The sequence below is a fragment of the Argiope bruennichi genome, chromosome 3, assembly GCF_947563725.1.
Source record: "Argiope bruennichi chromosome 3, qqArgBrue1.1, whole genome shotgun sequence".
In the NCBI taxonomy this organism is placed as follows: Eukaryota; Metazoa; Arthropoda; class Arachnida; order Araneae; family Araneidae; genus Argiope; species Argiope bruennichi.
The window spans coordinates 131,833,483-131,849,845 of NC_079153.1; positions in this window are offsets into that span (position 1 = coordinate 131,833,483).

Genomic DNA, 16,363 nt, shown 5'->3' on the forward strand with positions numbered 1-16,363 from the left:
ATTTGTTAGTTAAATTTTTATTCAAGAAAATTAAAATTACATCATTACCTTTCTACGGACATGAAGCATCTCAATAAATCCTTTATTAGTTTTTTTACGCATGGAATTCCTAAAAGAACATACAAAGAGCAATGAATAAGAAACATGAAATAATAAATGAAGATTTATTAATAAAAAATCGTAATGAATTTCATAAAACATTTTAAAGAAAGATAAAATTTATTATTATATTACCTTAGTTTTTTTTTCATTTTCAATATTAATTTATCTAGATCACTTAAGGCTGGAAAAGAAAATACATTAATAGTGTTTCCTTGCTTTAACCTCTTACGGCTGGCTTTAGTTTAATTTAGATGAATTTACATTTAGTTTTAAAATCCCAAAATGCTTATTTTTCATTTATTTTGAACCAATTATTAAATTACGCTAATGACATATAAACCAGCATTGCTTTTCCCAAATTTCTATACTATATAAAAACTGAATGAGTAATAAAACTGCTTTATTATCTTTTTCACGAAAGGGTGGAAGAAATTATGCATTAATGCATTAAAAGCCTTTATAAAATTCTGTGTAACAAACATTATAGCTGTCTTAATCCTATACTATCCCAAAACACCTTTTCAATTAAGAAACGGTACCTCTGCTACCTTCCCTTTTGCAGTTAAATTAGTACTTAAGATATATATATATATATATATATATATATATATATATATATATATATATATATATATATATATATATATATATATATATATATATATATATATATATATATATATATATATATATATATATATATATCACATTTTTATCTCGTTTTCAGTCCGAAGTGGTCTCGAACTTTCTTTTTCGCCCCCCAAGAAAGAAATATCTCTCGAGAAATTAATAAAAGCGCAGGGCATCTGTGGCCTAAAATATACAATTCGAAGATTCTGGAGCGGCTGGAGGCCGGAGTTCGCAATAAGAAGCTCGAAGAGAGCCTCTTTATTGAGTTCACCCTGGACCTTGTCCGACGATAGGACGAATTCAGAAAGAAAGTGGGCTGTGGTCAGTTTGCTACCGTTTCAGATTTTATTCCGCTTTCAAGCATCCAATGATATTTTATCGCACAGCACCATTTGTTTTCTTGGAAATTATTGTACTATATTGTACAATAGTAAATGATATAGTGGTTATTGTACAGTATACGAAAGGGTATTAGACAATATTCCGTAATATTTTTAATTTAAACTTTTCTTTGTCCTTAAATATGAAGACGTAGGCCATTAATATAGAATTTTAATACGAATTTTAGCTTTGGATCTCTACTTCATTCTCATTTGGAAGGACAAAAAAAAATACGTTTACTTTTTTTTTGTTTGAACAATTAAAATAGGCTAACTGAAATGTAAAATAAATTGCTCATATTTTCAACCTAAACCTATGAAATGACCATATCGCTCTTTTTATTTCATTAAAAAGTGTGATATAATAATATAGAACCGTCTTTTAATTATAGTGATGTTAAAATGATGTTATTATAAAAGTTTTAAATCATTGAATTTAATAAAATTAAGTCCTTTAAATTCATTTAATTACTTACGTAGCAAAATTTTCAGTAAATATAATTATTCATATTTATATAAATAAAATTATTACATAAATTATAGCTAATTAATTTAATATTTTGTTTACACTTTCTTATCCTTCATTGACTAATTTTAATATATATCATATAATATCGAATGCTATAGCTATAATCCTAATATAATTAAATTTAATAAAATCTCCTTTTTTAAATTAACATTATTCGAAAAAAAGTTTAATTTAGTTGAAATAAATATTTTCTTTTTAATTACAGAATTTTTAAATAAAAAAATGTGCTTCCCCCTTCTTTCAAATTTATAGAGATGTTTTAAATTTATATTTTTCTTTAAAATATTGGGAAATGTTAACAACGATTCCAATAAATATTTGATTCGAGTAAAATAAAATTAAATAAACTTTGTTCCATACTGTTTAACCAGCACTTTTAAATGCTTCAGGTATTAGACACTTTTAAATCATAACTTAAAAATAGTTTTCAAATAATAGCAGACACATTTGGAAAGATAAAGATCCCAATGCCATACTTACTAACTATACTGAGAATACTATCTACAATTCCAAGAGCCTCATACGAAACTTTATTCAAAATATATAAGAAATCTGGCTAATAAAGAGAAAGAATTATTTGACTTAAAGAATTAATATTTTTTTACAGTAATAACAATTCTTGATTATTTAGAATTTAAATATAAGATGAAGAATTTGAATTACAATAATGGCAGCGAGTTTTATAATTTTTAAATTAGTCCACTTTTCTTCTGAGCTGCTTTCTATAAGGTTCCGGTTAGAAGAACCAATGAAGCAGATAACGGAGTAACTTTTTCAGACTTTTTCCACTCTTGAACCTTGCAAAAAAATTTCTCTTCCTTTTTTCATCTTCAATTCTTCACTGCAATTTTAAAGAAAAAAAAATAATAAAAAAAAGAACCTTCTTGACTTTGGCGGGTTTATAACTTTTACAATTTATCATAAGTTTGAAGCTCTCTCTCTTTTCTTCTTTTTCTTTTTTTTTCTCTCCTTCACTTGAAGCATGGTTAAAGTAAAAAGATTAAAATTTTCTTAAAACTTTGAAGATTTAATTTTGGAAAGTGAGAAAATTGTTGTATATATTTGGATTTTTATTAATACATAATTTAATGATGAGAAATTAGCATCAATAGTCCTTCATCGATAATCATTTATATTTAAAACAAGAATCGCAGTTTTCTGTTCATTTAAAATTTATTTTCTTCAATTTCTTTAAGAAATCATTATCTAATTAGGATTTATTTTATGATTAGTTTCTCCCCTTTTTAGAAAATTTTTGAGATTTTAAATCTATTTACATAAGATCCGCTTTTGTCTGATGTATTTATATTATGTTAATATATGTATTATTTTATAATATCGAAAAATAATATTATTCTGTTCTACTTTTATTTCAGATTATTTTCACTCATTAACATTTGTATCTTTTCTTATTTTCTTGAAATATTCTTTCTAGAGATTTAATGTTAATTTTTTTTTCAGATTAATAATTTTTTTTCCAAATAGGCTTTTTGGTGGTAATAAATTTTAGAATCCTTAAAGTAAATTTAAGCAAAATATAGCTAAATGTTCAATTAAAGTAATGAAGAAATCATTTTTATATTAAAAAGCAAAATCTCAGCTTCTTTTTATTTCTTTAGAAGCATTAAATCTTCAGTTATTCGCATTCATTTCATTTTGTTTGAAGAGATCGAAGTTACTATAGTTTATCGTATTTCTCAGTAATTAAATTTTCATCCAGATTTCAATTTATAAAGAAGAATATTTTTCTGTTCCAGAATATTTTAGAATGAAAATAAAATTCTACATAAAATTTCTTATCAAAGTGAAAATTTGTATATTTTCTTTTTATCTGGTTTGAAATGAAAACTTATGTTCAGTCTTGGATAAAAAGAATTATGAAATGTCTATTTTAACTAAATTTATTGTCTTGTGTATTATGGCATTTAAAAAATATTTTTTAATTGGATGGTTCAAGAAGATAAATTTAAGCCAAGAAAAGAAAGAAAATCTAAAGAAAAGTTATAATATTTTAAGAGTGATTAAAACAAATCTAAATAATGCGTTTCGTTTAAATATATATTTTTTATTTTTTAAATTTTAATATTTTTTGTACAAACATATTTATAGAATGTTATTTTTCAAATAAATTTATCATATTTTAATGAATTCTGTGCTATTTAAAGTGATAGTTTCAGGTGATACTTTTTCTACAGCATAGACAAGCACCGTAGTAATTTCAGTTTATTAAGTAAGTTCCACTTGGTAAAAAATCCAATAAAGAAAGTAGAATGAAGGAGAGAACAACAAGTTTTATGGGGAATGGGATTTAAAGTGGGATTAGAAATATACCTGTCAGATTTCGAATGACGTTGAGGAAGTACTTTTCAGATGATTATTATAATCTTTGAAATTTTACATTTAAGAATATCCTTTCTGGAGTATTCCTGAAGGACATTTAGTCCCTACTAAAAGGTGTCATATACTCTGTGAAAATTGTCCCAATTTTCTTTTAAGTATTTATTGCATCGTATTCCTAAATCAACTTTCCATCGAGTACACATGCGTAAGAAATATTAAGGAAAAATCGGAACCATTTTTGGGGGGGTAGCCGGCCCAAAATTATTTCATTACATTTATGATATAGTGTAAAACATATTAGGTTAATAGAAAATTTGAAAATCTTTGAAAATTAATGCCAATGTTGAAAATTAATAATTTTTTATTGACTGATGCCTTTTGTAATTATTCTTTTTTAATGATTTAAGGACAATTTCTGAACTTTTTATGCGAAATTTATGTTTGACATTTTTATTTGAAATTCTCTGTTCCTTTTAAAAATGTCTTAGTTAAAATAAATTTCCATCACTCCGTTTTATTTTAAAAAGAATAATTTATCGCTATCGGAAATTTAAGAAAGGATATTCATTGATAAATAAAAATAAATTTTTTGAATACATATGCATGAATTCATTTTGACAAGGATATTCTCTAAATTAATTTTAGATCAGATTTAGGTTTTACATTTTCTAAATTAATTAATGCAAGGAAGCTTTATATAAGTTTTTGAGGTTTTAATACAGTTCGTCGTAACTCAATTTTGATGTTTCCATTTTTATGCCTCAACTTTGATTTAAAACATTGAGATAAAAACTATATTTTCTTAAAAAGTATGCAACAAAACACCCCGTAAATTTTGTTTATTTTATTCATTATTTTTCTTCATATTATTTTATCTCTGTCTTATCCAAGCGGGAGGCACCTCGTAATTGAGGATGAGAAACTTCCAGCATGGTGGTTGATTCTCGCCACCCTAGTGGGTATAGATAAAGGTGGGGGTCAGATTCTCTTATCGATGACTGGACGTACTTCCCAAGGGAAGAGTTGTATCATGGCCGGTGATGGCCCTTAGGACTCAACCTCAGTTCCGCCAGGGTTGCTGTTGCGGTGGACAAATCATTCAAATTTTTCAGGGTGCCTTCGGACGGGTTGGAGTAGCCGGTATAAGATTTATCTCTGCTCTTTTATGTATACTCCTATTTGTAATCCCCCGAGGGGGGATACCTCGAATTGAGGATGAGATACTTCTGGCATGGAGGTTGGTTCTCGCTACCCTATTGGGTACAGAAAAAGGTGGGGGTCAACTCCTCCTATCGATGTCGGGACGTACTTCCCAAGGGAAGGGTTGCACCGTGGCCGGTGATAGTCCTTAGGACTCAATCACAGTTTCCACCAGTGTTGTTGTTGCGGCGGTCCGGTCATTCAGTATTTATTATCCGTGTGCCTTCGGGTGTGTCGGAGAGTCAGTGATATGACTTACTCCTATTTGTCTTATTCTTGATTCAAAGCATTAGATTAGAGTTATATTGCCTCAAAATTGTTTTAAAGAAATAGAAAACCCTATTTATTTTCATCATAATAGTGATAGATTGACTTGATTTATTACTTTTTAGTTTGGAAGACCATTTAAACTAAGATTCGGGGATTTTAATCAACGGTAGCTGAGAATTTCAATCGAAAGATTAGACGTTTAAAAAATTTAATTTTAAAAAGAAGAATCTCTCTTTGCTTCATCATTATGCTCCAGAAAGAATCCTAGATTTGACTGATGCTCCTGAAAAGAAAATCTACAGTTTCCTTTGATCCTCTATTTTCACAATCGAGTGTTTTCGACTTCTGAAAATAAATACAAAAGTCTTCGGAAGAGAAAGAAAGAAAAAAAAATTATTTCCATTTCTTCTTTTTCGCATCTCCCTTTACATTTCCTTCATCTCCATTTGGGCCAGATTACTCTCCAAGTCTAAAGAAGAAAGCTAAAAAGGAAGCAAAAAAAGGCAGAAGTCGGTACGGCCGGTTTCAAATTTTTCCAAAGAAGAATTGGAGGGAAATGACTAACATTCAAAGTTTAAGGCGAAGTCTGAAAAATAAATAAAGTAAATAAAAACCAAAAGTAAACTCTTCCATGACCGCTTGAGTGATAGATCTATGCGTAGAGTGGACATTCGGGGGCTTTGGAAAAGCGTGACCAATATCCAGCGCACGATCTTGATGTCCAGGTACCCCCCGTCCCACCCACAAAACTTCTCAACCCTCCCTTTCATCTTACCAATATCCACTAGTAGGAAAATAAAGTTAAACTAAACTTTTTTTCCTTGGTCACTTTGACCGTACCCTTTTCCTGCATCGTTGTTGTTTCAAACATTAAATTTTGCGAGCGTGTCATATTTTGCTACAGAATTTTATAGCGGCTGACTGTTATTGCAGCTTTTATTTATAGAAATAAACGAGAAAAATTTTTAAAGTTGAAATTAAAGAATAGACTCTCACACTCTTTAAAGTATTTTTCTTTGTTTCATGTATATTTCTAAGAATAGGGTATCATTATAGTTAGGCATCGATATAAATGGATTAAATTAAATGTTTACATGATATCTGATTCCTGAATTGTTCCTGTTGTTGACAATAAAATCATTTTTCTGGTTAATGTCTTTGGTTCAACTTCTCGAAATGCTTTTCATGAAATAAAATTTGAAGAAGTTTTATTTATCAAGATTTATCAAGATTATTGTAGACGTCAGTAATATTTATCAATTAATCATTTGCAAACTTTAAATAATTTGCTTTTGCTTTAAGGCGTTAAAAGTTTCATATAGGAAAGATATAGCAATTTATTTGATTGATATTGTTAACTACTCTTATAAAAAGCTTAATTTATTTTTTAAATGTTGTTTCGAACATTTGCATATATATCAATCAGTATCAGATATTTGAATATTTGATTTAAAACAGGAAATGGTTGCAATATCAAATCACATCGTAGCTATAAGACAAAAAGTGCAATAAGAAAACAAGCTGCTCGTATAAACTCAAATCACACCCACCTAACCAGTAACTCTTTTCCTTTATGAATGTTCAATTCTGTTTTTGTGCACATTAATTTCGATGCGATTTGTAATCTTGTGTGTAAAAATTATTAATATTATTATTATTTATAATAATTAGTGTGCGTTTTTTTTTTTGTAACAAAAAAAAAAACTTTTTCTGGACGCATGAAACTTTTTTAGGAAAGAATGCGTGCTGTTCGTCTAAAAAAATCATTGCTCAAATTTTGAAGATTCTATTATAGATTCGGTACCTAAAAAGTGGGTCGAAATGTTTAAAAGTTAAAAATATCATGGTCTACAACATATTTCATGCTAATTTCTTTTTATTAAGTTTTTATTTACTAAATTAAATTCATATTTTATAAAATTAAGAATATATACATTTCTTTTAAACTAAGAAAGTTTTCTCTTTTCTTAGTTTGAAAGAATTAAAATTTTTGTGTAATCGTGAAAGAAAATTGAATTAGCTGAAATGAAAAGAAATTCAGCTTTACTTAAAATAGGCAAGCACCAAAAGGCAGCATTCTGAAATGAAAATGAGTCAATAAATAATTAAAATTTATTAATATTTTGAAGTAGCTATAAAAGTTTAAAAAGAAGATATCAAGGGTTTTTTAATTTAAATAACAAATCTGTTTCTGAAATCTATTTCTCTGTAGCAAATATTTAATATTTTTAATCAAAAATAATTTCTGGTATCATATAGAAGCAAATTTTGTATCTTTAAAAGTTAAAACAGATATTGTAAAAGTATTCCGCCCCCAAACTCTCTGTAATAGTTTTATAAAAGCGTTACCAACATTCCTAAAGTGATATGAATGTAAGGAAAAGCGGCTCTTTCCTAAAAAGCCTCTATTTCTCTGTAATCTTTTCTAGAAGCGGATATTATGTTTCGAATGTATTCTGGACAACCGAATGAAATTCAATGCGATTTTCTGGAAATATTTCAATCCACGAAAGATAGAGGTATAATGTTATAAGTGTTTCGCTTTTAACCTAGCCTTTCTTCCGCTCCCGAGAAAAGCCATCGTCCGAATTGGATGGTTTTAAGGAGGAATCGGCCCGGAGATATGAGATATAAAAAAAGCCGAAATTTTGCGCAAGAAATGAAACCGACGGTTATGAAATTTTGTGTCTTTCAATATTTGAATAATGTTTTCAAATTGCACTTTTTCGTTTATTTCGTGAAAAGTTTTTCAATATTTTCTTGAGTGAAACTTTTAAAGAGATGGTGGGCTGAATATATTAAAATGAATTTACTTAAATATATATTTAAGCTTCATTAGAAAGAGAAAGTTATTTTTCATTATTAAATAGACTAATTTTGCTACTCCAGATTTAATTGTCCAAAAAGCCAAAATTTTGCGCAAGAAATGAAACCGAGGTTACGAAATTATGTGTCTTTCAATATTTGAGTAATATTTTCAAATTGTGCATTGCAGAGTTTCATTTCTTATGAAGAGTTTTTCAATCTTTTCTTGATTGAAACTTTTAAAGAGATGGTGGAATGAATATATTAAAATGAATTTACTAAAATATATTTCAGTTTCATTAGAAAGAGCAAGTTATTTTTCATAATTAAATAGATTCTTTTTCTAATATAAATTCGGTTTCAGCAAGAAATGAAACCGATGGTTTTGAAATTTTGCGTCTTTCAATATCTGAATAATGTTTTCAAATTGTGCTTTTTCGTTTTTTTTCTGAAAAGTTTTAAAATCCTTTCTTGATTGAAACTTTTATAGAGATGGTGGACTGAATATATTAAAATGAATTTACTTAAAATATATTTGTTTTATTAGAAATAGTCAGTTTTTGCATAATTAAATAGATAATTTTGGTACTCCAGATTCAGTTGTAAGGAAATAATATGTTTCATACATTTGTGCAATTTATATATAAAATATTATGAGAATAATTATTCTGATAATATAATGTCATCAATTATAAATTTATTGAGGTTATGAAGGTTTTACATATTTTATTTTGTGTCAAATAATAAAATTTAGTGCTTTAAGGAAAATCAAGTACTTATAATTTTATTTTTCTAATAGAAATTTTGATATTTAGAAAAAAATATTTTATACATCTCAATATTGCAATAAAATTTATTTCTGAAAACTTCTACAAATAAAATATACGGGGTGTCATCAATGTATGATTTCTTGTTTGCATGTTACAAATTTAAATCTACTTTTTCTGATAGGATATTTTAATAGATCTGCTGTAGTGGTCAATCAGAATCTTTCCTCATACTTTTTCCTAATAAGATAGTCCCTTCCCTTATAAAAAATTGTAGAACTCAAACAAAGCCTTGAAATCTATAAATGCTCAGATTTTTATTTCCGTACGCATGATAGGTTTTGTATGAAAATAAAAATAGTATAGTAAAGAAAAATGGTACTTGTGTATTAGCTGTATACCTCTGGCGAGTGATAGTTACAAAAGTTCGATATTTAGTGTGAATTTAACATATTATTAGATTGAATTGGTGGTCTTCGGCGATTAATCACTGGCACGTGATATATACATATCAGAAAATTCACAATTTTTTGACGTTTTTTTTTTTCCGATTGACTGAAGCCAAACTACAAAAATATTAACTGATATAGAAAAACCAAAGTATTCACAATATTATGCACCAAATTTCGAATATTTAAGTCCTTATATTGTTGAGTTTTCTATCGGGTATTTACTATGAATATCGGAAAAAATTTTATATGTGAGTCAAGATATTTTTATCCGTTCTATGTGACATTATATTTAATAATATCATTGTATTCAGAAATAATTGCTCAAAATATTTAATTTCTCAATTATTTTGGCGAATTGGTTCAAATTTCTTTCCTCTAAAATTTTGCATATTTTTAATTTCCTTGTGTTGTGCTCTGTTGCTTGTATCACATTTTTTCGAATAATGAGATTCCACCCAACAAATTGCATACGTGCGGTCTCTTTAGAATACTTTAAAATTGACCATCTTTTCGATCTGATCGAAAGTTTATATGCGAATCAAAAAATTCCTCTCCGTTCGATGCAACACTGTATTCAGTAACATAATTTTATTTAGAAATTATTGCTGAAAATATTTAATTTCTCAACTTTTTTTGGGGAGGGGGGTATACATTTATTGCCTTCAGAATTCGATCGTTACATATTTTTAATTTCAGTTCTTTATGGTCTGTTGCTTGTATCACGTTTTCAGTATAATGAGATTCTATCCGTCAATTTGCATAGCCGCAGTATTTTCAGAATGCTTTATAACTCCCCCCCCCCGCCCCCATCTATTCGATCTGATACCACAGCCCAAGGGTTTTCTCCCAGCTAGTTACAGCTCGGGCCAAAAAACTTTTCCACCTCGTTATTTCCATATCTGCTCCATCAAAGGGAAAGTACCGGAAAAATCTCTGTCAAAAGAACTGGAAACCCGAATAAAATATGGACACCTAAAAGAGAGTCAAAATAAAATAACCAAGATAAAAAAAAAGACTAAAAAAAATCTACCCCAGTCTGTACACCCACCCCATCTCTTTTTCGATCGCGTGCATCAAACTGACCAAACTGCTCCTGTCCCTTTAGACTACACACAAGTAAGGGGGTTTCAGCACTTCAACCTTCATTTCAAAACTTTCCTTTTAAGTTTTTTTTTCAGTATTTTTTCTCGCTATTTACTTTCTGTGCTTTCCAAAAAGTCCTTAAAATGAAAAATAAGAGAGATAAAAAAAATGCCAGGGACTTCAGTTGCATTTACCAAGAGGGATCTCGTTAGCTGCGGCGCTTGGGGACCTTGTTCTGGACCCATTAGTGAACAACAAGACTTTTCTGCAAGTCTATCCTATTCTCTTCCTTCAACCTTGATTTCATTCTTGGGGTATTTTTTCTCCATCCTTTTCTTTTTCTACTTCTTCCCATTCAACATTTTCGAATTAAGAGAGGTGCAGAGATCAAATGGGACTGGCAAGAAGCAAGGCTGGAACGAAAATAAAAAAAAAGTAAGGAGAAAAGACTGGCCGACTGGGTGACTGGCACATCAGGAGGAAATGGAGTAGGGTAGGGTTTGTTGGAGTTGGTTGGAACTGCAACTGATTTAGCGGAAGTAATTAAAATTACTTTACTTTCAGTCCCGTCTTTTATTTTTTAGTTTTTTTTTCTTTAGAGGTTCTTCTGAAATACAATCATTAATCATTCCTTGTTCGAAATATTTCTAGGGGTTCTAGATATGGAATTAATTAATATTTTTAGCTATGCAACTATGCTTTCCACAATATTTCCCATTGAAATATTTGAATCAATCAAAATTATATAAATATTATCAGTGAAAGTTGATTCATTTTCATCTTCTTGTTAATCAATTTATATTGACTCTTGAAAACATTCCGGTCATGAATTTTTAGTTCAATATTATATTTTCTTATTGTATGCCAAAAACTTATGAAAGACATTGCTGGATTGGCTCTACAAAAGTAATGAAAAAAAAGACCCCTTTGTAATTTGAAAAATATAATTATTGATGTGCACATAAATTTACAGCTAAAATGCGCGTTCTTTACATATATCTTCCCGTTATGTAGATATATTAAAGGAATTTGGTTTCGTAATTTTATTTTAAGGCTATTATTATAAGAAAAAAAATATTACGAGTGCCTTATTATATTATCCTTAGATTCTCGTCTAAAAACGCAGATTTATGTCTTAGCGCGGGAAGTTTAATTGTGTCATGCATTTTAAAGATGATTCTGGTATATATAAATTATTAGCAAAATTATAGATAGAAAGAATTAGTTCGATTGTATAAATGGAGTGATTTTTATATCATTGGTTCATTCCTTTTCTCGAAGACTGATTTTAAAAAAGACATTTGAAGAAGCATTTGTTTGATGTGGTATTTTTTGTTAGCATTTCTGTTTCCTTTTTTACGTATACAGTAATGTAAAAAAAAAAAAAAAAAAAAAAAAAAAACGGGTCTCCTTGTCTGATTTTATTCCACCAGGAGCATCTCAAATGTGGGGCTGAGAAACTTCCGGAATGGTGGTTGGTACTCGCTACAATGGTGGATATAAAAATGGTTTGGGGTCAGCTACCCCTGTCGTTGATGAAACGCGCCTCTTTCGGAAAATGTTGTTCCATGACCGGTGATGGCCCTTCAGACCCAACCTTATTTTTCGCCAATGAGGCGGGTCAGTGTAGCTGTTTATGATTCTCTCCTGATTTTTTCCCATTATTTTTACAAAGTGTTGCGATATATGTTACGCTAATAGGCTTAAATGTAAAATTTATTGAAATATATCTGCTGTGTAGATAATTATCAGAATATATAGATGGAATTTCCAAGAAATACAATGATTTCTATTTGTTCCTATACAATTATTTCTATGAGATAATGCAAAAATAGCTTTTTTTTAATTACACTCGAAAAATGCTTGAAGTTTTTAAACAGCAAATAATTCTAAATGATACAATAAAAAGTTTATTCATAAATTTAAGTTGAAAAATGAAAATTATTGATTGAATTGTTGTATTAAACATTTCATCTCGCGGTTTGACAGTTTTGTGCATTAAAATTGAAAAATAAAAATGAAATTATTTGATATTGAAACAACTCTTATTAAATGACCTCAGCTATTAATAAAGAATGAGGTGGAATGGTACCAAAATTTCGAATTCTTGACTTCTTTTCACCAAAAATCAAAGTTATTCATTAAGTTGATGTTCTTTATCAAACATTCATCCACTGGTATGGTGTGGAAGTTTGGAGATAGTCAAGGAATCGAGAATCCGATGTGTTCGCAGTTCTGTGAAAATTAAATCCGTGCGAGACAAGATTTTTCCACTTGTGTAATGAGAAAGTTTGATATGAGAGACAATTAATATCAAAATCCGACATGATCGCAGCCTTGATAATTCGATTGAGTGGAATTCGAACTTTCAAAATTTCTTTCATGAATTTCGTTATGCTATGTCATTGGTGTGATGGGGAAAGCTAGAAATGATAAAGATACTTCCAAAATCCGACATGTTTGTAGATTTGACAGCCTTCTACTATTTATATGATAGGAAGACAGAGTGTATTGAATCTGACATGTTTTCGGACTTTATGCAAGTTATATCTAGTTATATCGAACTTTTTGCCTCTGGTCTGATGAAAAAGTTTGGAAAGACACAGAGAGTCTGCAATTGATTTGAAGGAAAAATTTGGAGAGCAGTAAAAATGCTTACAGATTTGTAGTGGCAACAGTTTCATAAGGGCTGCAGAGTTGGAACATCTCCTGAAATTATTTTTATATTTGGAATTTTACTTTTTATCCAATTTTATTTATTTTCCCATTCTGAGAATTCAGTGCCCAACGTTTACTTTTTTACACTGAGAATCCAATGATGAACAAAAAACAAACAAACAAAAAGAACGGGAAGAAAAGTCAGCAAATGAATTAGTAAGAATGAGCCCAATCAAATCTTCCGACAACTCATGACAGCCCACCGCACACAGAATTAATCAACTTATTTGAAAACTAAAAAATTACCTATTCATTCTTTGAATTTAGAGGTATTAGAGTTTCAATCCGATCAAACCCGGCTTAAAGTGTTTGAACTTATTAATTTACGTTTTACTCTTCCGTTCTAAATTCACATTCGTTCTTTCAATGTTTTTTTTTTCTGCTTTTTCTCATTGGCTTTTTATGAGTTTCAGTGTCGCTTCTTGTTGCATCGATAGAAATATAATTGATTTATTGAATATCTATTTCTCTTTTATTAGAGGCCTGTTTCTGAAAAAAAAAGTATGCAATTTTCTAAAATGTTATTCAGATGGATTTTTTTAATAAAAAGGCTTATTACTATAAATTATTACTCATAAAAACAGCAAATGTTGGTCTTCAAAAAATTGCATTTTGCTCAGCGGAAGATTGATTATAAAAATACAGGACCTTCGATGCCAGATTCAAACACTGCTAAAAATATATTCAAACGAAAAGAAAAATCCGAGTATTAGCGAAATTTCACAGCCAAATTTATTTAAAAATGGCTGTAAAGAAAATATTCCTTATTTTGTTTCCTATGTTTTCTTTATGGTAGAAATCATGCATAGATCCTTGATAATGTGAATTATTTTCATCATTTGCTTTAAAAAAAAAGAAAATATAAAAATTCTATAAAACATTTACAATGTAATAGATTCGGCTGTGCTTGGAAACAACAAATTTCTTGTCTGGTTTTGAAATTTAAAAATTTATACTATTTATGAATAAAGTAGCATTTTTAATGCAATTCATGATAATTTTTTAGCACCATCGCTAATTTCTGAAGAGATGCCTCTGAAAATTTGATGCAAACTTGATCAAATTTGCAACTAATTTACAAAATTAGTAGCAAATCGTTTGACACTCCAGGTCTGTCAAACTTATTAATAGTAGTGTGAAGTTAGGAGAGAGTAGAAATACTGAAATTCGGCATTTTTGCTGAGTTAATGCAAATTAGAATAATTAGTGTTAAAATTTCTACTCTACGTATGATGTATAAGTTTCGAGAAAGGTGGCAGTGTTGTTTAAGGTGCCATCTTCATCAGTTAAATTTAATTTAAAATATTATAATCTGTTTTCAAATAGACTTTGCTTGATCTCAAAACGGAATGTTAAATTTTTTGAACCATTTAAAATTTAATTATTAAAAATTGAGCTGGGTGGTAATTCTTAATAATAAGAAATTAAGACATTTAATTAAGAAATTAAATTAATTTTTTTATAAAAAATTGTGTAAAAGCCATTTCAAACAAAAAAATTATCCGTCTGTATGTTATTTTATTTCCACGCTAGAAGTATTAATTGAAAGTGAAGGCCACTTAATTGTGGATATTTATTAATAAATTAAGCATTTCTATATTCTATCTAAAAATTTATCCATAGAATGGAGGCAAAAAGTATTGTACTTTCCATTTCAAAGCTTAAATAAATTTTATGTTTAAAAGAATATGACGTTCATCAGTTTTAGGTATTAGCGATTTAATAAGGTTTTTAATCTTGTAAAAAGTGTATTACTTTATTTTACGTTAATTGATATAAATAATGCTTGCGACATTTTTAATATCGCTGATATAAATAATTTTCATATTAAGCATAGAATTTATTTGAAAATTTTCTGTTTTTCAAAAATTTTAAACATGATTAATATTTCAAAATAAATAAAAATTTCAATTATTGAAAAGGAATGAGAACAATTTGAAATCAACAGGAGTTTTCCAAGACGGCAGGTCTTTTGGAATATATCAAATATATTTAATAACCTTCAATCTTATCCAATTTTATTGAAATCTGCCAGTTATTCTAAAAATTTTGCTTTAAACTACGCTGCTTTTGAAACCTCTTAGATATTCTGCAATGTTTCATTTTAAGGATATTTTTTGAACTGGGCATTTCCTCAATATATAAGTCACTATTTTTCCTTTCTCCAACATTTCAATTCTTCAGATCTAAGGTTTCTTGGAGGTGTGTTTCTCTCTTATTATTATTTAGTTTTCAGTGCCCCACCGTGTCCAGTCGAAAACTGTCCGTTACTGTAGAAGAGCGACTCTTTTACCTGGTTTCCATGACTACCAATCTAAATCCCGAGTAATACACGAAGAAAACGTCAAAGTTGTCAATAGCAACCGCACTTTTAATAACTAGGGATTTGCGCCCTGGACTCTCGCAACTTCTTTTTACGCTCTCGCTGCTTCTCACGTCCGGCGAGATTTTGCGAGAACAAGTAATCACATGAACAATAAGAAATGAAACAGGAGAGTCAGGAAAGATTAGATTCCCAAATTCGCTTGAGATTGAAGATATTTGTAATTTAATGTGTTATTTTTGGAAAATAACTCATTAATGTTAGATGGAAATATTAATTTTTCATTGAGTAAACATTGAAATATCTATTATAAAAACAGAAATGAATGATAAAATACAGAAAATAATTTTGTAATCAAATTTTGATATTCTGTAAAAACTATTTTTTAATCTTATCCTTTTCTATTTTTTAATCTTTAACATATTTCATGATCAATTTTCATAATTATGATGGAATCTTCTACATTACACTATCAAATTTTGTTTTCTGATGGCACCCCTGGACTTGAAGCATAATGTGATAGAATTCAGCATTTAATCAGGAAATAAATAACTGAGAAATATAAGAATATAACCCAATTATTTATTGCAAATACATAATTCTATGCAATTTTAGAACTTTAGATATATTCTAGTACACCCGAAAGTGAATGAAAAATCGAATTCAAAATTCCTCCTTCATTAACAAGAGTATTAATTAACTTCCAATTGAATAAAAGCATTTAAAAACATTAATTCTTGATCTAAAATCCATCTATATATTAT